This window comes from Myotis yumanensis, unplaced genomic scaffold, assembly GCF_028538775.1.
Source record: "Myotis yumanensis isolate MYYU_CA2020_CCGP unplaced genomic scaffold, mMyoYum1.0.hap1 SCAF_3, whole genome shotgun sequence".
Classification (NCBI taxonomy): domain Eukaryota; kingdom Metazoa; phylum Chordata; class Mammalia; order Chiroptera; family Vespertilionidae; genus Myotis; species Myotis yumanensis.
The window spans coordinates 212,453,249-212,478,147 of NW_027223754.1; the positions used below are offsets into that span (position 1 = coordinate 212,453,249).

A 24,899-nucleotide genomic window follows, 5' to 3' on the forward strand; every position below is an offset into this window, starting at 1 on the left:
GGCCTGGCCCTTGACACGCAGACATAAGCTAGACCTGACCCCTCCCAGGGCGCTTTCGGGCCTGGCCCCAGGGAAAGGGGGGTCCTGGTAAGATGTGGGGGCTCTAAGGGCACCTGGAGCTCGGGACCCCCATGGCCCCTCCGCATCCCGCCAGGGACTGTGGCCTGGAGCCTGGTTGGGTGCTCCCCGCGCTCTGATGGGGCGACGGCGCCCCCTGCCGGCCGCAGCGCCCTCCCAGGCCCAGGAGCCTGACCGCGGGGAAGTCTGTTCGCCAGGATGCGAACTCGCGCGTTGCCATGTGCCCAGCAGCCTCGGCTGTTTCCCATCATCACTGGCTGCTGAGCACCGAGGGCGGGCACCGGACCGCCTTCTCTCACGGGTCCTCCCCGCCCCCCGCGAGGAAACGGGTATCTGCCGGGCGAGGCCGCCCAGCCCGGGACCCGGGGGAGGAAGCCCGGGAGATGGCAGAGATGGTGGCTCTGGGGAGGTCCCGTCCCTCCTGAGCCTCAGTTTCTGCATCTGTAAAATGGACCGCAGCTCCCTCTTTCCCGCCTCCCACCCGGGACGCTGTGCGCACCCAGAGGACAGGGGCTGAGGGCGTGGGCTCCGCAAGGCCCGCGGGTTCCTGGGGGGCCCACGGGCTCAGCTCAGAAGGGCCAGCGCTTGGCTCTGCTCGGCTGTCACCATCTCTGACTTGAGCTGTGTTTGAACAAGGGCCCCGCCTTCACTTTGCATTGCGCCCCGCAATCCCGCCCGGGCCCTGCCTGTGGGAACCCCGCTTGGAGCCCTGAGTGGCGGGGGGGCCTCCACCCGTGACGGCGGCTGAGCCGGGACTGTCCCGCCTCCGCCTCCGGGGTCCTGTGTCCGCTCCGGGGAGGCCCCGGCCCCCTAGGTCACCCCCGCCTTCCTCGCACCGCCCGCGCCGCCCTCCACGCTGGGCCCCGGGCCCCGGGCCAGGCCCGGTGCACAGGCGTCTGCTCCCCACGCGCGGCGGGGCGCTGAGTGCTGAGCCCGGGGGTGCGGAGCGGGCGCACGTGCGCTTTTACCCCTAAACCTGCGCCGCCCCGGGGTTGCCCGCGATGGGATCTGTGGGCTCTGCCGCCACCTGCTGGCCGGTAGGGAGAAGGCGGCACATCCACCGAGTAGGCGGAGGGTGGCACCTCGTCATGGGGGTGGGGCCGGGACACGGCGCGGGGGGGGGGGGGGGGGGGGGCAGGGCCGGGGTGCCAGGCCTGAGTTCCCTGAGGCTTAAACAGGGAAACTACCGTCCCTCCCCATCACCCCCCTCCAGGAACTGTCTGCCCGCCCTGTGGACGGGACGGGACCGCAGGGAAGGGAACTCGATCCGGCGGCTGGTGAGTGGCAGGCCCCCTCCCCGGGGCCCCCGAGTGGGTTGGCCCAGGTGGATGGGGTCATCCCGCACACGGGAGGGGTGCGGTTCAATCCCAGACCCCCTGGGGGAGGGGGCGTCCGGGAGGCAGCGATCTAGGTTGAGTTCTCACATGGATGTTTCTCTCTTCTCCCTTCCCCTCTCTCTCTCAAAACCAACGAACTATTTTTTTTTTAATTAAAACCTTTTAGGCTTCAAAGAATATAAAAAACTGCTACAACTCAATTAAAGAAAACAAATAACCCGGTTAAAAATGATCAAATAATTGGGAGACATGTCTTCGAAGGACATATCCAGGCGGCTGATAAGCACATGAAAAGAGGCTTGACATTGTTAGTCACTGGGGAACGAAATCCAAGCCATGAGATGCCCCTTTACACCTACTAGGATGGCTATGCCAAAACGGAAGGGGGGAGGGAGGGAGGGGGGGAGGGAGGGAGGGGGGGAGGGAGGGAGGGAGGAAAGGAGGGAGGGAGGCAAGAGGGAGGGAGGGAGGGAAAGGGAGGGAGGGAGGGAGGGAGGGAGAGAGGGAAGGGGGGAGGGAGGGAGGGAGGGAGGGAGGGAGGGATGGAGGGAGGGAGGGAAAGGGGAGGAAACAGACAATAACAAGTGTTGGCTGTTGGAACTCTATCTAATACGTTGCTGGGGCGTACACTGGAGCAGTCACAGTGTGACCAGCATTTCCACCCCGAATACAGACTCAGAAGAATACAAAGCACCGCACTTAGCAGCAGCGCTATTCCCAACCTTCAACAGAAGGAGAAACCATCCAAATGTTCAGCTGCGAACGGACGAGCCAATGGGAGTCGTCCCTCTGGTGGGATGTGGTTCAGCCATAAAAAGGAGCGAAGCCCTGGCGCCTGCTCCGCCGAGAGGACCCTGAAGCCATGATGCTCAGTGAGGAAGCCAGACGGTGGTTGCCAGGGGCTGGGGTGTTACGCAATGGCACAGCGTTTGGGGGGGGGGGGGTATAAAGTCGTTCTAGAACTATGGGGTGCTGGTGGCTGCACAAACCTCCTAATACACTAAGAGCCACATTGTGCGCTCTAAGGGGGTGAACTGTGTGGCATGTGAACTGATCTTTGTAAAGCCCCCGCCCCACCTGAGACTTCTTAGCCAGGATTTGGGACCCTGCGAGGCAGGCCCCACAGCGTTATCTCCCACTCAAATCCCCCCACATCCTCCACCACCACCCCCCCCCGCCCCAGAAAGCCCAGGAGGCCTCATCCCAGCCTCTCTGGGCAGCCCTCATCCAGCACCATCGCCTCCTGCCTGCCTCTGTCTCCTACCATGAGTTCCCACGATCAAAACCCAGACTGGTTAGGCTTGTCTCTACAGCACCAGCAGGAGCCCCACAGAGCAGCCCTGAGACGAGGAGCAGTGATGGAGAGATAAATGGATGGATGAGTGGGTGGGTGATTGCATGGATGGATGGGTGGGTGGATGGGTGGATGGATGGATAGATGGGTGGATGAGTGGATGGGTGGGTGGGTGGTGGGTGGATGGGTGATGGGTGGGTGGATGGATGGATGGGCGATGGGTGGATGGGTGGTGGGTAGATGGGTGATGGGTGGGTGGATGGATGGATGGATGGGTGGATGGGGGGATGGGTGGTGGGTGAATGGGTGGATGGGTAGATGGGTGGGTGGATAGATGGAAGGGTGAATGGATGGGTGGGTGGGTGAGTGGACGGATGGGTGGGTGGGTGGATTGGGTAGATGGATGGATGGATGGGTGATGGGTGGATAGATGGATGGGTGGATAGATGGAAGGGTAAATGGATGGGTGGGTGACTGGGTAGATGGATGGATGATGGGTGGGTGGATGAATGGGTGGATAGGTAGGTGGGTGGGTGGATGGGTGGATGGGTGGGTGAGTGGGTGGATGGGTGGATGGGTGGATGGGTAGATGGGTGGATTGATGGATGGATGGATGGGTGGATGGGTGGATGGGTGGATGGGTGGATGGATGGATGGGTGGATGGGTGGATGGGTGGATGGATGGATGGGTGATAGATGGGTGGGTGGATGGGTGGGTGGATTGGGTAGATGGATGGATGGGTGGATGGGTGATGGGTGGATGGGTGATGGGTGGATGGATGGATGGGTAGGTGGATGAATGGATGGGTGGATAGGTAGATGGGTGGATGGATGGATGGGTGATAGAGGGGTGGGTGAATGGGTGGATGGGTGATGGGTGGGTAGATGGATGGATGGGTGGATGGATGGATGGATGGATGGGTGATAGAGGGGTGGGTGGATGGGTGGATGGGTGATGGGTGGGTGGATGGATGGATGGATGGATGGGTGGATGGGTGATGGGTGGATGGATGGATGGGTAGGTGGATGGGTGGATGGATGGTGGGTGGATGGGTGAGTGGATGGATAGATGGATGGGTGATGGATGGGTGGGTGAGTGGGTGGATGGGTGGATGGATGGATGGATGGATGGGTGATAGAGGGGTGGGTGGATGGATGGATGGGTGGTGGGTGGGTGAGTGGGTGGATGGATGGGTGTTTGGATGGATGGGTGGATGGGTGGTTTTCGGGAGCCTAGAAAGGCCATCCAGTGATGCTGTTTGGGATGAGGATGAGGGATGCCCACCATTCAGGCCTGTGTGCCTCTCCCTGCTGGCCCCAGTGGCTCCAGGCTGAACAAGGGTGTGGGAGGGGATGATCCAGCCAAATTCACGAAGTTATGAGGGGAAGAGTCAGCACTGCTCTTTGCCCTGATTTCACAGCCCAGCCTCCCCGAGAGTGAGCGCAGGCCCCATGGGAGCCAACAGGCCATCCCCGCGCTGAGCCAAGTGGTGCCAAGGCTCTGGCCTGGGCACAGGGAGGGAGGGAGGGATGGAGGGGCCTGGTCTGGGGACAGGGATGGAGGGAGGGGCCTGGTCTGGGGACAGGGAGGGAGGGAGGGGCCCGGTCTGGGGACAGGGATGGAGGGAGGGGCCTGGTCTGGGGACAGGGAGGGAGGGAGGGGCCTGGTCTGGGGACAGGGATGGAGGGAGGGGCCTGGTCTGGGGACAGGGAGGGAGGGCGGGGCCTGGCCTGGGGACAGGGAGGGAGGGAGGGGCCTGGTCTGGGGACAGGGAGGGAGGGAGGGGCCTGGTCTGGGGACAGGGATGGAGGGAGGGGCCTGGTCTGGGGACAGGGAGGGAGGGCGGGGCCTGGCCTGGGGACAGGGATGGAGGGTGGGGCCTGGGTTGGGGACAGGAATGGAGGGAGGGGCCTGGACTGGGGACAGGGAGGGAGGGAGGGGCCTGGTCCCTACTGAGCAGGGGAAGCGAGGACTCAGAGAGAAGACAGACACACCCCAAACTGGGCCTAAACTGGCTGGATCCTCAGGGATACGCATCCCCTCTGTGCACGCGCGTGCACACACTCACACACACACACACACACACACATACACACACACCAGCCAGTCACGGGTACGCTGGCTGGCTCAGACCACAGCCACCCACCCACCCCTGCTCCGTGCGTGGGCCCCTCGCACCTGAGGTTGGTGTGAGGTGGTAGAAATCTCCGGGGGTCCCTGCCTCCCCCTCCCCCCCACCCGCGGCCTCCCCCGTCCCTGGCACAGAGCTGCTGGACCTGTACATTCCTGAGTGATCGGAGCAGCGTCTGTTCCAATGCGGCCGCCCCTGGGTGGGCCCCGGTGGGGCGTGGTCACCAGAACGACCAAGCCCTGGTCAGACGCTGGGACTGGTCAGCCGCACCCCCTCCTCCAGAGCGGGGAGCGCGGACGGAGAGTTGATGGATTGTGCCCCGTGAGGAAGCCTCCATAAACCCAATGGGGGGGGGGGGCGAAGAGCTCCCGGGGGAGGGGGGTGAACACATCCACCCCCGGAAGGTGAGGCACCCCAACTCCTCAGGCCCAGAAGCCCCGGGCAGGACCCTCGGGCCTCACCCGCTGCAGCCCTTGCTCTGAAGGACACCCTTTAACAAGCTGGTGGCCGTTTCCCTTCGAGCCGAGCCGCCAGCCGGTCATTCCATCCCAGGGGGACGGTCGGGGGGCCTCGAGGCAGCCGAGTGGGACAGAAGCTCCGGGCAGCCTGGGGACCGGTGCTGGCGACAGGCGTCTGGCATCCCGTGGGACTGAGGCCCTGACCTCAGGGCAGAGAGTGTCAGCGCCGAGTTCAACTGTGGGACACCAGCCCGCGTCCCGAATTGCGGGGTGGAGGGGACCCCCGCACGCCCGCCCGGTGTCAGCGCTGTGAGTGTGGCCGGCTCGTGAGGACAAAGGAGAAGCAGGAGGAGGAGCGGAGGCGAGGCAGGGCCCGTGGTGCCCATTTCACAGAGAGGCAAACTGAGGCCCACGCGCTGAGTGGCTCGGCCTGGAGCGGTGTCGCAGAGCACGGAGCACGGTCAGCCAGCGCTGAGGGAGTGAGGGAGGAGGCTTGGGCCTTTATTTCGCAGACCTGCTAGTCAGGGGGTTCGGACCCACAGCCTGAACTGCGCTCGTGGGGAGGCTCTGGCCTCTCGCTCCTCCAGTGGCGGCCCCCGAGGGCCCCGCCGCTCCGCCCAGGTCAGTCCGAGGGGGGAAGGAAGACCAGTTTTAACCGGACACCGAACTGGGGTGCAAGCCCCCCCCCCTTTTCCTTTTCACGGGGTGCCTTGGCCAGGACTCCTACTCGCTCACCTACAGAAGCCAAGGACCCCCGTCAAAGGCCACCCCGCGGGCATCTTGCCCCCCTCAGAGGTGCAAAGCCCGTTTCAGTTTGAAGGGGGACCCGCAGGGCTTGGGAGCTGCGGGCGGGGACAGGCCCGCGGGAGCTTAACGGCAGGAGGCGCTTCCTCCACGGGAGGAGCCCACGGACACGCAGCTGCGCCTCCGCGGGGCGGGAGGGCTCCCCACGGAGTTGTCTCAGCTGAAGCCTGGAGGTGAGAGGAGGCACCTGCTGAGGGGGAGGGGCGGGGCGCGGAGGGGAGGGAGGGGCGGGGCGCGGAGGGCGGGGCGGGGAGGCGGAGGGAGGGGCGGGGAGGCGGAGGGCGGGGCGGGGAGGCGGAGGGCGGGGCGGGGAGGCGGAGGGAGGGGCGGGGAGGGCGGGGCGGGGCGCGGAGGGAGGGGCGGGGAGGGCGGGGCGCGGAGGGAGGGGCGGGGAGGGCGGGGCGGGGCGCGGAGGGAGGGCTGTCCCGCTGCGCCCGCTGGACACTTGCAGGCGGGAGGCCGAGGGAGCGAGCGGAGCCCAGTCGGGGCTGGGGGTTCAGGCGGGCCGGCGGGAAGGCGGTGAGGACGCGGGTGCAGATGGAAAGGAACCAGCTGCTCCGCTATTTCCTGGCCGCCTGCTCCCCCCGCCCAGATGCCGCGCTTCCCTCCACGGCGGGACCTGTGCAATGGGCTACCGGACGGACGGACGGACGGACGGAAGCCGAGGGCCGGTGCTGGTGGCGGCAGAGGCGCTGCCTGCTCTCCCTCCGCCCTCAGAGCCCAGGGCCGGCGGGGGGAGGAGGCCCGAGAACATCCTCCCGCCGGGTCCGCGCCGTCGCTGGGAGCTGCGGTTCCCTCGGTCCTAATGCCTGCGCGCTCCTCGCCCTGACACCCTCCTATGTGGTTCGTGGGCCCCGTGGATTCTGTAATTCCACGCGGTGCACAGCCTCTCCCGCGCCCTGACAGCTCTCCGGACCCGGTGCCAGCGGCTGCCTCGCGGGCCGGGGAGGGACGCGGGGTCCCGCGTGGCTCGCCCGCTGCGCACGGACTCGGTGCCCGTGTCCAGCCCCAGCCGCGCGCCCACAACCGGGAGGGCTCCCGAGTCCGGGACGTCCCTCAGCCTGGGCTCCGGGGGGGACATCGCGGGGTTGGCTCCTTCCCGAGAGGCACAGCCACACGGGCCCCGCCAGCGGGCCCCTCCGCCCCGGTGTCCGGCCGTGGCCACGCCTGCGTCCCCATCGCCTACGCCCTCCCCTCTGCCCTTGCTGACCTGAACCCTGAGGGGGCTCACCCCCCGCCTGCCACAGGCGTTTGCTGAGGGTCCTGAGCCCCAGGAATCGTGCCCTCCGTCTGACGGGGGGGGGAGGGGGGGTGGTACGGGGGCGCGGGGCTGGGAGGACGGTGCCCGGTTGGAGGAACCACAGACCCAGGTCCATGGCCTTGGCCAGGCGCATCCTGACCTGTAAGTGGGACAAGGGGGGGGGGGGTCATGAGAGAAGGAGGAGACGCGTGGACAGCACGGGGAGGGGAGAGAGGGAGGGGAGGGAGGGGACCTGGCCCCCAGCCCTCCCGCCTCTTCCCAGAACAGCCCGGATCGCACTCGGCGGCCTCAGCCACTCATCTCCCCCCGCCCCGCGCCTGCAGATGTTTCCGTTTCACTAGAGAAACCTTTTTACACCGCAAGTCCCTCCGGCAGCCACGCGGAGTGGAGCGATGCTGGGGGAGGGGTTTGCCCAGGTGCCTGCGCGTGGGGGCTGGGCTGGGGCTGGGCGGGGGCTGGACACAGAGAAACTGACCAGACCACAGCTCTCCGGCTGCCAGGAGCCGGGAAAGATGCCCGCACATCCCGGGCTGCGCTGCGGGAACCTGGTTCCTGTGGCCTGGAGACCCCGGGGGGGGGGGGGGGGGGGGGGTTACGTGAGCTGGGTCCCCGGGGGTCCCAGGCCCTGCTGCCCAGGCAGACAGGAGTCCATGGCGGCCGGGCCCCTCCCTCCCACCCGGGCCCCAGCAGGGACTCAGGGCCGGGACAGTGGCCTCGCAAGGTCAGCAGGGAATAGCCAGCACCTGTCGGGGAGCCGGGGGGCGGGGTGCCTGCAGGCAGCTGGGCCAGGAAGCAGCTGGGGGAGTGGGGGTGGGGAGGAGGCAGTCACTCCACGGCCCCTTCCACGGAGCCGGGCCAGGCTACATGTGGAACCGGAGCTGCGGCCACGCCTGGCTCCAGGGCCTGACAGTCCCCTCGCTGGGCCACTGCCTCTTTCTCAGCCCACAGCCTCGGGGAGGGGCGGCTGGTGATCGCAGGAGGCCCAGGCGGTCCCCTCTGGGGCGCTGTGTCTCCGTGGCAGGTGCTGGAGGAGGAGGGGGGGGGGGGGGCTCGAGGCAGAGCGGGCGGAGGGTATGAAAAGACAGGCCCGCCGAAACCGGTTTGGCTCAGTGGATAGAGCGTCGGCCTGCGGACTGGAGGGTCCCGAGTTCGATTCCGGTCAAGGGCATGTACCTGGGTTGCGGGCACATCCCCAGTGGGAGATGTGCAGGAGGCAGCTGATCGATGTTTCTCTCTCATCGATGTTTCTGATTCTCTATCTCTCTCCCTTCCTCTCTGTAAAAAATCAATAAAATATATTAAAAAAAAAAAAAAAAGACAGGCCCAGCTTTTAAAGGAAAAGGAGTAGAGACGGCGGGTTTCTTACCTCGGTCACTGCAGTGTGGTCTGGATCCATCTCCCTGCCTTCACTCTGTCCCAAGCTGAGGCCCCAGGAACCCAGCCCACGGAGGACAGTCCGGCTGAGGCAGGGGAGAGGGGAGCAGGGGAGTTAGAGGAGAAAGATCTTTCTCCAAACTGCGCCCCACAGTGAGCGCTCAGGTGACAGCCTGGGGTAGTGAGCCCACCGTCTCTAGAAGCAATCAAGCCTGGAGGGGCCGCTGGGGCCGGTGCCAGGCTGGGCACACAGCAGCTTCATAAAACCTCAGCACCACACAAACCATGCCCACGTGGGAAGGATTATATCCCATTCTACAGCCCGGAACAGTGCGGCTCAGGGAACACCGCTGTCCCAGAGAACACCGTTCAGCCCTCCTAGTTCAGGCACTGTCGCCCCACCTCTGAGAAGCCCGCGCTCAGGGGACCCCATCTGCCGGCTCCCCTGGTTCCATCGCTGGTCCCTACCCCCTCCCAGGACTCAGGGCTGTGCTCCTGGACCTGCAGGGAGCATGGATTGGCAGAGGCCCTGTGCCCAGACCCTCCCATCGATGGCGGGCCGGACCCCTCCCTCCCACCCAGGCCCCAGCAGGGACTCAGGACCCGGACAGTGGCCTCGCAGGGTCAGCAGGGAATAGCCAGCACCTGTCCGGGGAGCCAGAGGGCGGGGTCCCAAAAGGGCCCCTGTCTCCTCCAGGTGTCTGGACACTCTGCCCCGCCCTGTCCCCTGCTGCCTGGGGGCGGATCCTCCGGTCCTGGGGGGAGGGGAAGGGGAGGCTTGCTGCAAGGTGCTCCCTAGATTGGTTTGCTGACTCCTCACAACCACCCCTGAGTGTGAGGCGTGCACATGCCCACAGTCCACCCCTGGCTGGGCACACTTCATCCGAGGTAACTGAGGCTCACAGCGCAGGATCAGAACCCGGGCCTTCCACCGCGAAGCCCTGGCTCTTTGCCCTGAGCCGTGGCCCCTCCTGGCATCAGCTTTCTGTCTTCTGCTGGTCACATCCAGTAGCCCATCTGGGACAAGCTCAGCAACTACATGGAGGCAGCGAGGGAGCGAGGGGAGGCCTGGGCAAGGCCGGCGCCACAGCAGCCTCCTCCCGCCCCAGGACAGTTCCCCTGAAACGCAGAACATCAGGGTCAGAGGCCGCTGCGTCTTGGGGTCCCAAAGGGGCGGAGCCGGCAGAGCTTAGGGCCATCTCACTCGTACCTGAACAGCTCCTCTGAGCCATCTGATGTGCCCCTCCCGCCAGCCTATGGGGCCTCACCCCACGCCCACCGGGAGGCAGAGCCCAGCCCCTTCTCAGGCTCCCTGCTCACCCCTGTCCCTTCCCCCAACCCGCCCCCTCTAGCTGGGCACAGCCCTAGAGAGAACCAGGGGAGAGAAGGGAGGGCTCTGCATTGCCCCACGCAAGCCACGGGGACGGGGCGGGGCCTCTCCAAGCCCCTCCCCCACAGCCTGGCAGCCACCTCCTCCTCAGGGTCCCATCTGGTTGCCTCTTTCTCTTTGTTCTTTGAGTCTTGCCCCTCGCTTTGCACACAGCCCTCCTCGGGGCTACGCTGAGCCCAGCGTCACCAGGGACTGCCAGCATCCCGTCCCCGTCCCCGGAGGCTGGAAGAGGCAGGGAGGGTTCTTGCCTGGAGCCTTCAGAAGGGGTGAGGGCCTGGCCAGGCGGCTCAGTGGTGGAGCGTCCACCTGTGAACCAGGAGGTCACAGTTCGATTCCCCGTCAGGGCACATGCCCTGGTTGTGGGCTCCATCCCCAGTGTGGGGCGTGCAGGAGGCAGCCAGACAATGATTCTCTCTCATCACTGATGTTTCTCTCTCTCTCTCCCTCTCCCTTCCTCTCTGAAATCGATAATAAAAAAAAGAAGAAGGCGTGTGGCCCTGGGGACACCCTGATTTTGAACTTGTGGCTTCCAGACTGTGAGGCAGTAGCCACCAGTCTGTGATCATGGGTTATAGCGGCCATGGCAGCGACTGCCTCACCGCAGAATCCCCAAAAGATGGCCAGGAACGCAGGACCACAGTGCCTTTCAGGACACACGTGTGTGTGTTGGGGGGGGTCCCACCTCCTGCCTGCCCCCGCCCCCCCACACACACACACACCCCGGCCCGCGATGTTACTCATCAGGACCAGGCCAGCAAGGCTGCTGGGACCCACCCACCTTCTGTGCCTGTCCTCGCCCTGGGGTCTCACTGCCCCGCCCGCTCGCTGTGGCAGTTCCCCTCCTGGTAAAGGAGATGGTGGTGGCGGCTGATAGATGGTTTTAAACGCTTCCATCACATCACGGCTGCGGGCTGGATTTCCCCCTGAACAAGGGCCCCGTGGCTTTCCAAGCTTAAACAGCCGGCGTCTGCGCCTCCCCTTTGTGGCTGGCAGCTCAAGAGGGGCAAGTACTTGCCCAAAGTCCAGAGAAAGTCGGAAGCAGGTGGTCGGTTTCAGGGCGGAATCAGTCCTGGTTCCCGCCTGCCGGGTCAGGTCGGAGCAAAGGCCAGGAGGCAGGGGGGGGGGGGGGGGCGGGGGGGCGCGGAGGGGGAGGGCTCAGCTGTGGGCAGAGCAGGACACAGGGCGCTGCTGGGGACCAGACAGGTGAAGGCCTCCGCCTACATGGGGGGGGGGGCGAAGCAGATTTGGGGTTTGTTTTGTTTTGTTTTTATTAATTTCAGAGGGGAAGGGAGAGATAGAAACATCAGTGATGAGAGAGAATCATGGATCGGCTGCCTCCTGCACGCCCCACACAGGGGATGGAGCCTGCAACACGGGCAGGTGCCCTGGCTGGGAATCCAACCGTGACCTCCTGGTTCATAGGTCAACGCTCAACCACTGAGCCATGCCGGCTGGGCTAAGAGGATTTGTAACAAGCAGCACCCTCCCACCATCTCCTCCCCTGCCTCCTGTCTGACCACAGAGAACCGGCCACACTTGCCACACCCACCTCTCCCCCCACACCACTTCCTCGGAGTCTTAGAGCCGTGGGGCCCACGTGAGGCCTAGAAAACCCTGTTAAAAGGGGGTCGCCTCCTCGCCGGTCTGGCTCCACACCCAGCAGGTGCAGCACAGACTTTTTGCGCTGGTGCCACGCCCAGCGACCCACCCACTCGTTCTGTGACCAGACAACCAAGGGGTCCTCGCTGCCTGTCACGACTTGAGCCAATTCAGCAGAGACAGGGGGGAATCATATGAGCGTTTATTCCCATCCTGCCGGCAGCAGGGGGAGCAGCTGGTCACCCACAAACATCTGCTCTGCACCCCCCATCAGCCGGCTGCTTACACAGGGCAGGACAAGGACGACGGGGGAAGCAGGGGTGACAGGCCTGGGGAAGTAGGCGATGAGGCCTTCCCACCCCTGAGGCCGGAGCCTGCACACCTGCCTGTCCCAGGACTGGCTGGGAGGGTCGGCCCTCCCTGCCCCACAGGTCAGGCTGGGCCCCAGAGCTCCGCTGGCTTTGTTCTCCCGGTAGAGCCATGAGGCCAGGACGTGCCGACATCCCTGTGCCTGTCCTGCCCGACACCCTGGCCTCCTGCAGGCACCAACCTCCTTCTGCGAACCCTCCCCCAGTATAGCCATGTGCTCTCAGCTCCCGGGATGGGCCAGGCACCCTGGCCTGGTCAGGCATCATGGGACACCCCAGGGCCACAGTGAGCGTTCGGGCATGGCTATGGGACCCCGCAGGCCGACACAGGCGAGCCCCAGGGTCCTTGCTGAACCCACTCTTTCTGGTAAGGTTGCTCGGCTGGGAGGCAGGAGGTGCTGGCAGCCCCCTCGCCGGCACAGGGGCAGCTCTGCCTGAAGAGGAGGCCATCACAGTCCAATGACATCTTCGGAGCCCCTGGATCCAGCGGTTCCTGAAGCTTCCTCTCATGTATCAGTTACAGGGCTAATACGTGTGTGTGTGTGTGTGTGTGTGTGTGTGTGTGTGTGGCGGTTTAAGCCATAAGTGTAGAGGAATAAAACAAGCACTTTTTGAAGCATTTGGCATAATCCTGATCAATTTCACATATTCTCTCTTTTGAATTTCACAGCAAGACAGTCTTCCCTTCGTTTTATCAAAATAAACAAGGTCTCCGAGAGAAGTGACCGCCCAGGCGATGGGCAGGTGCTCAGGAGTGTGGTGAACGAGAAGTGTTGGGCAGGTTGGCCCTGCAGACCCAGGTAGGCGCCTTCTTGGGCGAACACGGCTGTTAAGACACCGCCTCCTGGTACCAAGAGAGCATCACACATTTAAGGAAGAATAATAACACCAACCTTATAAACCCCCTTCGGGAACCAGAGGGGAAAGAGCGAGTCCCAAATGTTAACAAGTTATCATCACCTGACACCGAGCCTTGGCAAGGACATATTTGAGAGAGAGAGAGAGAGAGAGAGAGAGAGGACATTGCAGACCAATATCACTCACGAACACACGTGTAAATTCCCGGGCACACTTTTAGCAAACCGTCAACACAGACAGACCACAATGAACTGTGGCCAGGTGGGCTTTTTCCCAGAAATGCAAGGTTGGCTTAATATCCAAAAATCAGACGATGGCACTCACTTTCATAAACAGAACAAAAAAAGATGTTAAAAATCATATGATTTCAATAAATGCAAAAAAGTATGCGACCAAATTCATTCATGACAAAAAAAAATATTTTCATTGTCAGCAATGTAGGTGTGGGAGGGAACTTCACCAACTGGGTCAGGAAACTGCTAGAAACCCCGCAGCTGACATCACAGGAAATGGCTAGAGACTGAAGGGCTCCCAGGGGGGCAGGAAGGAGACAGGATGTCCACTGCCCCATCCCCACTTGTCCTGGAGTCCTGGACCCGAGTCTAGGTGCCAGCAACAAGCCTTCCCACGCAGAACGCCCTGTGGCATCCATAAACCGCCTCCCCCCACTCGCCCCGGGAGCGGGGAGGCCCTTGCGTTGAGCGAGGCCCCCCGGAATGCAGAGTGGGAGAGGGCTTGGGGCTGCTCCTGCCCAGGAGGCCGCCCAGGATTCGAGTTATTTTAAGGCAACTTGGGCCTGGGTTTCCTGCGGAGGCCAGGCTGGTTCTGTTCGGGAAATCGGGAAGCAGTGATTGAAGACAGATTCTTGGCGGGACTGCCTGGCCCGCTGGCCTCCGATGCCTGGGCCCAGGGCAGGGAGAGGCTGCCAGCTTCGCAGCGTGGGCCCTAGGTGCGGGGGGGGGGGGGGGGGTGCTGGGGGAGCTGCCTGCCTGGGAAAGACCTCCCTCACTCAGACCCCTTCATCCCCAAGTCAAATCCCAGGGGAGGGAGGGGCCTGGGAGAGGGATCTCACGCCTGGTTGCAGGCTGGGTCCTGCGAGGTCACCCTGTCAGGCACCCGGCTCTGGCCCAGCAGCTGGGGCTGAGCCGCGACCCCCCCTCACAGGCAGGCACCAGGCCCAGAGTCCTTACCTGGAGGCTCTGTGTTCGAGGGCGCGGGCCTGTGGGACGAGCACTGGTCTGGGAGTCCCGAGAGGCCCCCCTCCCTGGGGAGCTGCTGCTCCTGGGCGGTCTCCATGTCCAGCTCCCCGGGGCCCTTTCTGGGCCTTCAGTGTCAGGGGCGTTGTCACACCAAGTGGCGGCAATGGTTTCTGTACTCCAACCCCACACCCCCAGAGATCCCGGGGGCCCCTACCTGCACCCCAGCCCCCACCTCAGAGCCCAGTGCGATGAGGCACGTGGAGAACGCTCCCTGAATTGTCCCAGACTCAACCCTGCTGTGGCCAGCGGGCCCGGGGCCAGGCCAGTGCTGAGGACAGAGGGCCTGGTTTTCAGCTGGGACAGGACCTGAGCAGATAAAACTAGTGCAGGAGCCAGACCAACGGGTGGGGAGTCCGGAAGCCAGAGCCCCCCCTCTCCAGCCCAGCCTGGAGCCCAGGTGTGTGCCCAGGTGTGTGCCCAGGTGTGTGCCCAGGTGTGTGCCCAGGTGAGACATGCATTTGTCAAAACGCCTCTCGGGTGCTGACTTTACACGGCGCTCCACAAGGTACGTCCGCCGTTTGCTGGACACTCACCCAGCACCTCCTGTGGGCCAAGCCCTGGGCTGCACCCGGGGACCCGGAGCTGAAGGCCAGGCTCCTGCTTTCGAGCACGTCCCAGTCCAGGGACGAGAAGGAGGAGGCGACGGGGGTGCCTAAGCAGCTCCTGCTGTTGGTCACGGCTTCCAGGCCGGCCAGGCCCTGCTGTGACTACAGCTGCTTGCCCGGGTGCGGAGGGGCCGCCTGCCCGCTCGGGGCCGCCTGACAGAGCATCTGAGACAAGGTCAAGTCTGAGACGCTACAGCACAAAAGAGAAGCCGGTCCCCAGTGCAGATGCCATGTTATTGTTACTCATGTTGTGCTGTGTTCCCTTCAAGTCACAAACGCTGCACAGCAGCTGCCTTCGTCCGCGGTCACAGGCCAGCGCTGCGAGTCCAGCCCCTGCGGCAGCTGGCGGGCAGGCGGTCCAGGTGGCGGCGGGGGAGGCCCGCGCTGGCCTCCAGGGGGACAGAGTCGCCGGAGGGTGTCACCCACGCCGGCCTCCAGGGCAATGTTTGCCTCCTTCAGCGGCAGCTCTGGGCTCCGGCGGGGCCTCCTCTTCCTCATGCGCCCCGAGCTTGCAGGAGCGTCATGAATAGACTCCCGTGGAAGGCACGGGTCCGGGCCAGGAGCCGGCTGAGCAGCAGGAGAGCAGCGTCCAGTCCTGGCCTGCTGTGCATGCTGGTGGCCTGTGTCTGTCCTCACCCCTGGCCACAGCGCTTCGGGCTTCAAACAACTCAGATCTTTCCTCTCCCGTCTGGAGGCCGCAGTCAGCAGCTGTGTTCTTTCCAGGGCTCCGGGAGAACCCAGCTCACGCCTTTCCAGCTCCCAGAGGCACCTGCCCCCCGCCACCACCACCCCGCACCCCGCCATGGGCAGCGCCTCAGGCTCTCTGTTCCGGCTGTCACGCCGCCCTTTCTCTCTGCACCTCCTTCTTGCAAGGATCCGCGTGGCAATCGGGCCACCTGGGGAGCCGGGATGGCTCCATCTGCAGGGCCTGCATCGCACCTGCCAGGCTCCTCTCGCCATGAAGGTCATCTATTCATGGCTCCGGGAGGAGGACGTGGGCACCTGGGAGGGTGCATTGCAAGCCTGGCCCACGGTGTGACCCAGGGCGGGTCGCTGCTCATTGCTGGCCGGTGTCCCTGTCTGCGTGGCCAGGTAGGTGTCTCCAAGAGCCCTCCCCGTGCAGAGAGCCCTCCGAGTGTGCAGGCCTCCACCCAGGGCTGCACGGCCCCAGAGGCCCTCGGGGCCAACTGGGGTGTCTGGAGACCCCAGAAGGGCCCGTCTCCGTGGGGGCCATGTGGGGAGGTGGAACCGCCCCCTCAGAGGATGAAATTTCATGCAGGGCTTTAGCTCTGCAGGGCCTTTTCTTAAGGGCGAAATCTCATTCAATACCTGTAATGACTCCATTAGCCAATGGATAGTAAAGAAACGAAGGCAGACCTGTGAAACAGCAGGTGTGACATCCCCACGTAGGCGAGGAGCTGAGGCTCAGAGGGTGCATCTCGGGACCAGGGGCTGCCAGCTGCAGGGCCCTGCCCCACGGGGGGCACTGGGCTCACTCGGAGGGCGAGGGGAGGAAATGGGAATGCAGGCAGCGGTGCCCGGGGGAGGGGCCTCACACACACACACACACACACACACACACACACACACACACACAGGTCCCGCCAGGCCAGGGGACACCCAGCTCTCCCTCGGGGGCCGGAGGAGGCAGAGGGCATGCTGGGAGCACAGCAGGAGTAGTCTCCGGGGCTCCAGGGTCGCTGCCTTCTGGATCACCCAGGCCGTGTTCATGCTGCCCCCGCCCTGGGCCCTCGGAGAAGAGCTCACGGCCCCCCGTAGAGCAGACGTTCGGGCTTCCGATCAGAAGGGCCTGAGTTCAAGCACCGGCCCTGCCTCGCTGGCCACGTGGTCTTGGGCTTTTTTTAATGAGTTTAATTTTCAGGGCGGTGTTCGGTTACAGGTACACTGAGCGAAGGTACAGAGATTGCCCACAGACCCACAGCCTCCCCCGTGGCCAGCGCCCGGCAGAGTCTGTTACCATTGATGAGCCTCCACCGAGGCGTCCTGTCACCCGGACTCCGTGGTTCACACTCGGTTCGCTCTGGGGGTGGGGACAAATGTGTGATGACATGTACCCACCACTACAGTGCGATGAAGAACAGTGTCACTGCCCTGAAGTCCTCTACGTCCCACCTCCTCCTCCCTCCCTCCCCTAACCCCTGGCAACAGCTCATCTTTTCACCGTCTCCCACCGTTTGGCCTTTTCCAGGATGTGGTGCAGTTGGAAACATACACTATGTAGCCCCTTCAGATGGGCTTCGCTCACGGAGTCACATGCAGCGAAGTTTCCTCTGTGTCTTTTCGCGGTTTGATGACTAAAAAAGTGACTAAAAACGTGCTGAACAGCTTCCCGTTGTCTGAACACACAGCTCATCCGCTCACCTCCTGACGGACACCCGGCGCTTATGAATGAAGGTGCCAGAAATACCCACGGGCAGGGTTTTGTGCGGAAACAAGTCTCCGCTCCTCTGGGTAAACGCCAAGGAGTGCGATCGCGGGCTCGGACGGCAACAGGACGTTTCGTTTTGTAAGAAGCCGCCAGGCTGGCTGGGCCTTTGGCCCTCCCACCAGCAGCCAATGAGGGTTCCTGCCGCTCCCCGTCCTCGCCAGCCTTCGGTGTCGCCAGGGCCGTCGCATCCCAATGGGAGCATCGGGGCCCCTCACTGTCTTCATGTGCGTTTCCCCGATGCCGTCGGAGGCGGAGCGTCTTCTCACGGGACCACTGGCCACGCGTATGTCTGCTCTGAGGTGTCCATGACGGTCTTCGGCTCGGCACGTGTTCTAACCTTTGTGAGCCTCAGCTCCCAATTCCATAAAGTGGCAAAGATCGACCTGTTTCCGTCTGGGTCCCAGCAGAAGGCAGAACCTGCCCCAAGTGGCACAGGATCGCCAGCGGCTGCCTTCCATCGGCCAGCCCCAACCAGGCACCAGGTGGGCACAGAGCCCGGCGGCGCAGGGGCCTGGGGGGCAGGGGGTGCTGCGGAGGAAGTGACCAGCACCACTCACTATGGGTCACTCACTCGCTCCTTCTTTCAACAAACATCTAGGGGGCACCTGCTGGTGCCAAACACTGTCTACCCACCAGGCACACTTGGGGTAAAGGAAAGACACAAGTCGCCCTGGCCGGCTTGCTCAGAGGATAGAGCGTCCGCCTGTGGACTGAAGGATCCCGGTTCGATTCTGACCAAGGGCACATGCCCTGGTTGTGGGCTCGATCCCCAGTAAGGGGAGGGGGGCATGCAAGAGGCAGCCAATCAATACTCTCTCATTTTGATGTTTCTCTCTCTCCCTCTCCCTTCCTCTCTGAAGTCAATAATATCTATCGATATAATAAAGAAATATGCAAATTAGCTGGGACACCATAATGTCACAACCAAACAGCAGGGACCTGAGGCTGCATGGCGCCTGGTCGAGGCAAGGGACCTCAGGCCGCCCCCTCCACCGCCCGCACCGGGCCAGGAGACCTGAGGATGCGCCCCCAGCCCGGCGGGGCTTGATGGGGGTGGGGCCAGCCAGGTCTGGGTCTCACCCAATGCGGGTGGGGCCGACCAGGTCTGGGTCTCCTGCGTTTTCGAAGCGCATCCAGGTGGTGGGCAGGGACTCGACTCTGGGTCCTGTGGTGCGCACAAGACTCTGACAGGAGGGAGATTTTCATATACATTTTACTAATTTCCTTTCATCTCTGACACTTCTATTATAGAGAAAGGGCAAATAGAACTATTAAAATATTTCCTCTAGCCCTAACCGGTTTGGCTCAGTGGATAGAGCGTCAGCCTGTGGACTGAAGGGTCCCAGGTTCGATTCTGGTCAAGGGCACTCCCAGTGGGGAGTGTGCAGGAGGCAGCTGATCAATGTTTCTCTCTCATCGATGTTTCTAACTCTCTATCCCTCTCCCTTCCTCTCTGTAAAAAAATCAATTATATATATATATATATATATATATATATATATATAAATTTCCTCTAATTAATTCCCTTTAAATGTGCATGAATTTTGTGCACCAGGCCACTAGTATATGTGTGTGTGTGTGTATATATATATATATATATATATATCACACAAGTCCCCTCTTTCAGGAATTTATATCCTACAGACAAACTAAACAATGAAGAAATAAGCAACTGTGGAATATACCGAAGGCCAAGTCCAAGTATAAAGAGGAAAAGAGAACAGGGCAAAGGAAGAGCGTGAGTGGGGGAGGGGATGGCAGTGGTCCAGGGGACACACCAGGTGTGTTTGCCCCAGCTGGTCCCTCTGCCCAGATGCCCTCCCATATCTGGGACGCTGTGGCCTGTGGCTCAGGTGGACTTACCCTACCCAGGGCCCTGAACGACCATTGGCCACCTCCTCTCCTGGACTCTGGTCACAGGAGGCTGCCGCCTGCCCGCCCCACCCTCACAGTTTCGGGGTCAGAGGGCTGACCTGCAAATACGCACAATGATGTGTGTGGGGGAGGAGGGGGCGGTTAGTGTTGAATGTGGGCAAAAATACTTGCACAATCGCATTTCAAACCTTTCGGTCATTACCTGTGAGCACATGAGGACCCGTCACCATCACCGAAGCCACAGGCCTGGCCCCAGCAGCACCAGCTTCCTGGCTGCCACTGGCACCGGCTGTTCCTCAGGAAATCCCTGGTCCAGGAGCCACCCCCACCCAATATGGGGTCACAAGGGAGACAGGGCGAGCCTTTTACAGAGGGTGAAAACACCCTGTTAGACGCCGGGGTGGGGCTGGGCATTTTACGGGAGTGGGGGGATTTCTCAAACTTCAGGGGCTTGGGAATCCCCTGGCCTGGAGGGCTTGTTACACCCAGATTCCTGGGCCCCACCCCCGATTCTGTGAGTCTGGGCAGGGGGAGCCCAAGAACTGGAATTCCTGACCAGTCCAGGCGGCGCCAGCGGAGCAGTGAGCCGTCCGATGCTGGAAGCCTTGCTGGCTGCCTGGGTCCCCCAGCCCTCGCCGGGACTCATGTCCCCTCCTGGCTCCCAGCGCCCCACAGGCCAGGCTTGGGGAGGGGGCGCTCAGAGGACCTTAGAGGACACCCCAGGGGTGCGTTGCTGACCTGAGAGCCGAAGTGGGCACCGCGGGAACCGGGATGCCCCCTCCCTGGGCGGACACCACCGCAGCCTGCGCAGTGCACCGGGTAGGGGTGCAGGGGGGCACTGGGCCCCGCTCCCAGCTCGGCGGGTCCTGCCCCGCGGCCTGGGTCGGTGGGCGTGTCCGAGCCCCGCGGCCGCCACGCGGGTTCCCCGCAGCCCGGGTAGTGGCCGCGGCGCGGGCGTCCTGCGCGGCCGGGGCGGGGCGGGCGGGGCGGGCGGAGCCTCCGCGGTCCCTCCCTCCGCCCGGGGCAGGGCTCTGCGCGGCGGCAGCGGCTCGGCGGTGGCGCGGGGACCCAGGTGAGCGGCGGGGACGGGTCCGAGGCCCCGCCGGGGGAGGGACAGGGTGGGCCGCGGGCGACACGCGCGGCCGTGGAAGGCGGGGGCTCGGCGTGGCGCGTGTGCGCGCGCGCGCGTGTGTCGCGCCGGATGCGGGGACCTGGGGTGGGGTGGGGGGTCCCCCGGGTGGGGGTCTACCCTCTCCCACCTGGTCCCTCCCGGGACCTCCCGAGCCCGTCCTCTCCCCTGTCTCCCCGCCCCGCCCCCTTTCTGACCTGCGTCTGAGTTTCTCGGGGTCCCCGTGGGCGGGTCTCCGCCTGTCCATCCAGCCCTGGTCCAGCGCCTCATTTCCTGACCTTCCTGCCCGGCCCTGCGCGCCCCATCGCAGCCCGCCCTCCCTCTCCATGGCCTCCGAGAGCAAACAGAGATGGGGGGAGGGAGACACCTCCCGGAGTCGCCCTGCCCAGCGCGGGCCCCACCCCTCCCGCCCGGCCGGGCCTCCGCCACCTTCCCGCAGGGAGCTGGCCCTGCAGAGCGCGGCGTGGGCTGGGGGGCAGCAGGCCCATCTGAGAGCAGAGGCCCAGGGCTGGAGCCTGGGCGTCCGTGCGCTCAGAGCCGGGGACACCCCACATGCACGTGGGGCAGATGGGTGGGTGGGGGTGGGTGGGGTGTGGGCCCCTGGGAGGTGAGTCCTGGACCGGGCCCTGTTTGCAGCAGGCCTGCCGCTCGCTCCGATTCGCTCAAGTGGAGCCAGGTGGGGAGAACCTGCTGGGCTGGGGGGTCGCTCGCCGGCCCAGGCCCGAGGGTGTGGTCAGCTCTGCGCCAGGCCACTTCCTGCCGCGGCCTCCACGTCCCCCCGTGGCCTGGGCAGCAAGGAGAGCTGCGTGGGGCGGCCCCTGGACGGCGTGGGGCGGCCATGGCTGCCCAGGTGGTTAGTGACGCTCTGGTGAGAGCCTGACCGTACCCAAAGCCCCCGGGGTCCCAGAGGCCATTCCCTGGACTGTGTGCGGGGGGGGGGGGGGGGGGGGGGGGTGGGGGGGGGTGTTTGAAGGGGGGCTCCCTCAGACCCGCGTGGGGCCCACCCGAGAGCCCTTCCTGCAGGGGTGAGCGAGGGGCCCCGGGAGTGGGGTCGGGACCACGGGGCTGGCCCCTCGTGTCAGGGCTTGACTACCCTCTTCCTGGCTCCTCTGGCCTCCGAGGGGGGGCCAGGAGCCTGCACTTTACCGCCCACCCCATTGCCGTGCGCAGTCAGGGGTGAGCCCGGGGGTGGCCTTGGACGGTGGGACAAGGTCATGTAGCTCCTTCTGGCTGGCAGGCAGCAGGGGCCCAGGAGGGCCTGATCCTAGGGGCCCCGGCCGGCTGGGCGCCTGGCAAACAGGTCCCCTCGGGCAGAGGGCGCTAGGATCCCCCAGGGGTTGCCCTGCCAAGTAGCCTGGGGTTCCGGCCCTTTGTTTGAAGTGTGTGCGTGTTGGGGGCTGGACGGGGGTTGCCCTGTAGTCAGGCAGACCTGGGCCAGCATCCCAGGCCGCCCCTGGCTGGCTGTGTGACCCTGGGCAGGTCACTCTGCTTCTCTGGGCCTCCATTTCTCATCCCAAACCTGGGAGTCACACGACCCACCCCTTCTGGGTAGTGGAGGCACGGTGCCCGCCGCCTCACCAGCCCGCCATGAACGTGGGTGCACCGGCGGCGGGAGTGGCAGGCGCTGCTGTGCCTCTGGCGTTTGAACTGCCTGGGATGGGGACAGTCTCGTAGACGGAATTTCCCACCAGCAGGGCGAGCAGTATTTGTTAGCTGATGGGTTTTGTCGTTTCTAATGGATGGCTTAAAAGGCCTGGTGCTGGTCGAGCCAAACTGCCTGGTCAGAGTCGGGTGGCGCCGTGCGGGACCCGGCGGGGGCTGCTGGGCCAGCTGTCTCGCTCAAGGCAGGCGCAGGGCGACAGCACCCACGTGTCCCAGGTGACCCCCGACAGTTGGGGAGCAGAAACACAGGAGGGGCCGGGCCAGGAGCCGGGGGAGAAAGCTGGCCCTGCCCAGGTGCCCCTGGTCCTGGGTGTTCTCGAACGTGACCAAAGTCCTCCCAGGACATCCCAGAGCTCTCCAGAGACCTGACAGGGGACAGGGGACGTCACTCGGTCACTCACTCAGTCACAGGCCCTCACGCCTGGCCCGTGGCAGGGGCATCCCCAGTGAGGCCAAGAGAGCCACGCAGAAAGGGGGCACAGCCGCACTCCGGACAGGGAGCTGCCAGGGAGGCGGTGCCACCCGCCGTCCTCGGGTCGGCCAGCAGGTCAGGACTCTGCTTTGGGGGCAGGAAGCGGGGGGGCCCCCAGGGGCTCGGGGCTGAGGAGGACGGCGTCTCCTGGGTTAGAGTGGGGAGCTCCGTGTTGTAAAGACTTGGTGAGTGGAACACTGCGGTGGCTTCCCGGTGACAATATAACTCTCTTTTCTTCAAACCACATCCCTCTTTTATGTCTCAACATCGAATCCAAGGGAGCCCTTGGTGGGAGGGGCTGTGAAGTCTGTGAGCGCAGTTCCAGTGACTCGGGGATCCCTGATCCCCGGGCTGGAGCTCCTGTAGACTTGCTCTGGCCTCAGACCCTCAGCTCTGGGGGGCCCGGAGGAGGAGCCGGCAGGGCCAGGATGGGGCTGCAAGTGCTGGGGACCCCAGAGTCAGGTCCCCTGTTTTAAATCTCGGCGGCACCACGGAGCCGCTGTGTGGCCCGGGGCAAGCTGCCCACCCTCTCTGTGCACCAGGTCTCTCATTGGGAATAAAGCGTTTAGGCGGCGGTGCCGGGTGTGAGGTGCTGGGAGGCCCGCCGTGGGAGGGGGGAAGGGAGGCCCCGGTGCTGCTGCGTCCCTGGCAGCTGTGTCCGTCTAGTCCCTCCCAGAGACCCAGCCTGAGGCGAGAGAGGAGAGCGCTCAGCCCAGGAGGGCAGACAGCAGGTGCCCCAGGAATCCCTGAGTCAGGCCCATCCTGTTAATACGAAAATTTTTCATTTTAAAAACCGACAAAGCCATGTTGTATAAAGTCTGGGAAGTAGACCCCAATTCTACCTGTCACCTCATCCCCTAAACATATCATTTTTGTGTCATTTCCAGTCTTCTTTTCAATGGCTCTATCTTCGCGTAGAACTATGCTTACAGGGTGCCATCACACCGCATGAAGTTTTGGATCCTGGTTTTTTTCCACTCAATGTAGTACTGTGAGCATGCGCCCTGCCCCCAAGCAGTCCCCCGACGCTGACCTGGTCAGTGGCTGCGCGTCCTGCTCTGTGGTGTCTCCTTCGAGTTGGGCCACATGGACGGTGATGGGAAAACCCCAAGGTCGTGCCCCAGAGGCCCAGCGGGACAGCTGGTCAGCCCGCCAGGGGGGTGGCCTCCAGCAGGGCCCTCCCAGCTCTGAGTCTCAGGTCCCTGCTCAGCTATGAATTGGGGATGAGAACCCCACGTCACAGGGCTGCTGGGGGAGCAGTGAGGGGATGTGACATTACACATCTAGCATCTGACGGGGGCTCGAAACTCGGTAGCTGTGATCACTGGTGTTACTGCTGTTATTTAGGTCTCATCTCCCCGCTTACATTGTGGATCCCTGCAAGCAGGAGCCGGCTCCGTGCACCCTGCATCCCGCCAGACACGCTCAGCACCAGTTACTGATTGATTCCTGCCGTCCCAGGCCCCCAGACAGAAGGAGTCTCGTGTGGGCCAGGCGCTGGGACATTTGCACAACCTCACCTTGTCCCCCATGAGTGGGGGGCTCAGTTCCATATGAGAAACAGGCTCAGAGAGGGTGATGGTCTTGCCCGAGGTCACACAGTGGGAAGGGGAGAGACAGGAATACTTCCTGGAGGAGGTGGCAGTGGCACTGGGCCAGAGGAGGGCCTTGACTGGGCCGAGGAGCAGAGAGCTGGTGTTCTAGACAGGTGAAGAGGAAGATGGGAACTGTCCGTGGGGCAGGCCGAGCGCAGCACCCAGCACCCAGCTCCCAGCACCCAGCACCCAGTACAGTGAGGCTGACGGGCATTTGCTGCGCTGAGCGGACCTGAAGTCACAGCGGCACAGAAACGAGCTGGCTGTCTGGGTGCTGACTTCCCCACACCGCACCAGCCACTTCCTTCTGTCCGGGCAGGAAGGGGTGCTCTGTGGGCTCCCGGGCCCAGGCACCTTCCTGGGGACTGCTCTGTGAGCAGCGATAAAATATTTATCAGAAGCTCGGGCGTCCCTGCAGGGGGTGCAGCTGGGGGGCAGCCCCCGCCCCAGGCCTGCAGCCCGGCCGTGTCCGCTGAGTCCCGGGAGCCCAGGGAGCCACCTGCCTGCCCCCCTCGCCCCTCTGCCCTTTGGCCGAGCGGATGCCTCCTAATGTGTAAGCCATTCGGCTGCACACAGGCCAGGGCATCCAGTGCCGTTCGTGCTGAGGGTTTCAGAGCTCGCCCAGCGGGAGGACGCAGGCTCGGCCAAGGGCGCAGGCAGAGGAGGCCAGAGGGCCGGGACCCCCCTGCACCCACCCCCGCAGGGTCGCACCTCCTCAGTCCTCGCGGCACCCACCAAGGTAGGTCCCCTTGCACCTCCCTAGCGGCGGGGACACCGTGGCTCAGAGCAGGGTCAGTGCGCTGGGTCTCTCTGCCGCTCGAGGCCGAGCGGAGATCTGTCCCCCCGTCTGTCTGACTCCTGCCCTGGCCCTGCCTGACTCCATTCTTGCCCTGAATCAGG

At 63.9% G+C, this 24,899-nt stretch overlaps 1 protein-coding gene and 1 long non-coding RNA gene across 2 annotated transcripts in view; both read left to right on the plus strand.

Annotated features, from left to right (window-relative positions):
* Positions 1-1,246: 1,246 nt before the first annotated feature.
* On the plus strand, positions 1,247-2,349 carry LOC139005813 (uncharacterized). Its single transcript, XR_011470707.1, has 3 exons — positions 1,247-1,355; positions 1,582-1,722; positions 2,089-2,349. It is a non-coding gene; the product is annotated as an uncharacterized lncRNA (long non-coding RNA).
* Positions 2,350-20,167: 17,818 nt separating this feature from the next.
* The window catches only part of PRR5 (proline rich 5), a 48,356-nt gene continuing 43,624 nt past the window's right edge, over positions 20,168-24,899 (plus strand). Inside the window, exon 1 of the mRNA XM_070411278.1 lies at positions 20,168-20,213. The gene's annotated coding sequence lies outside the window, so the exon portion shown is untranslated. The remainder of the gene's footprint in view (positions 20,214-24,899) is intronic.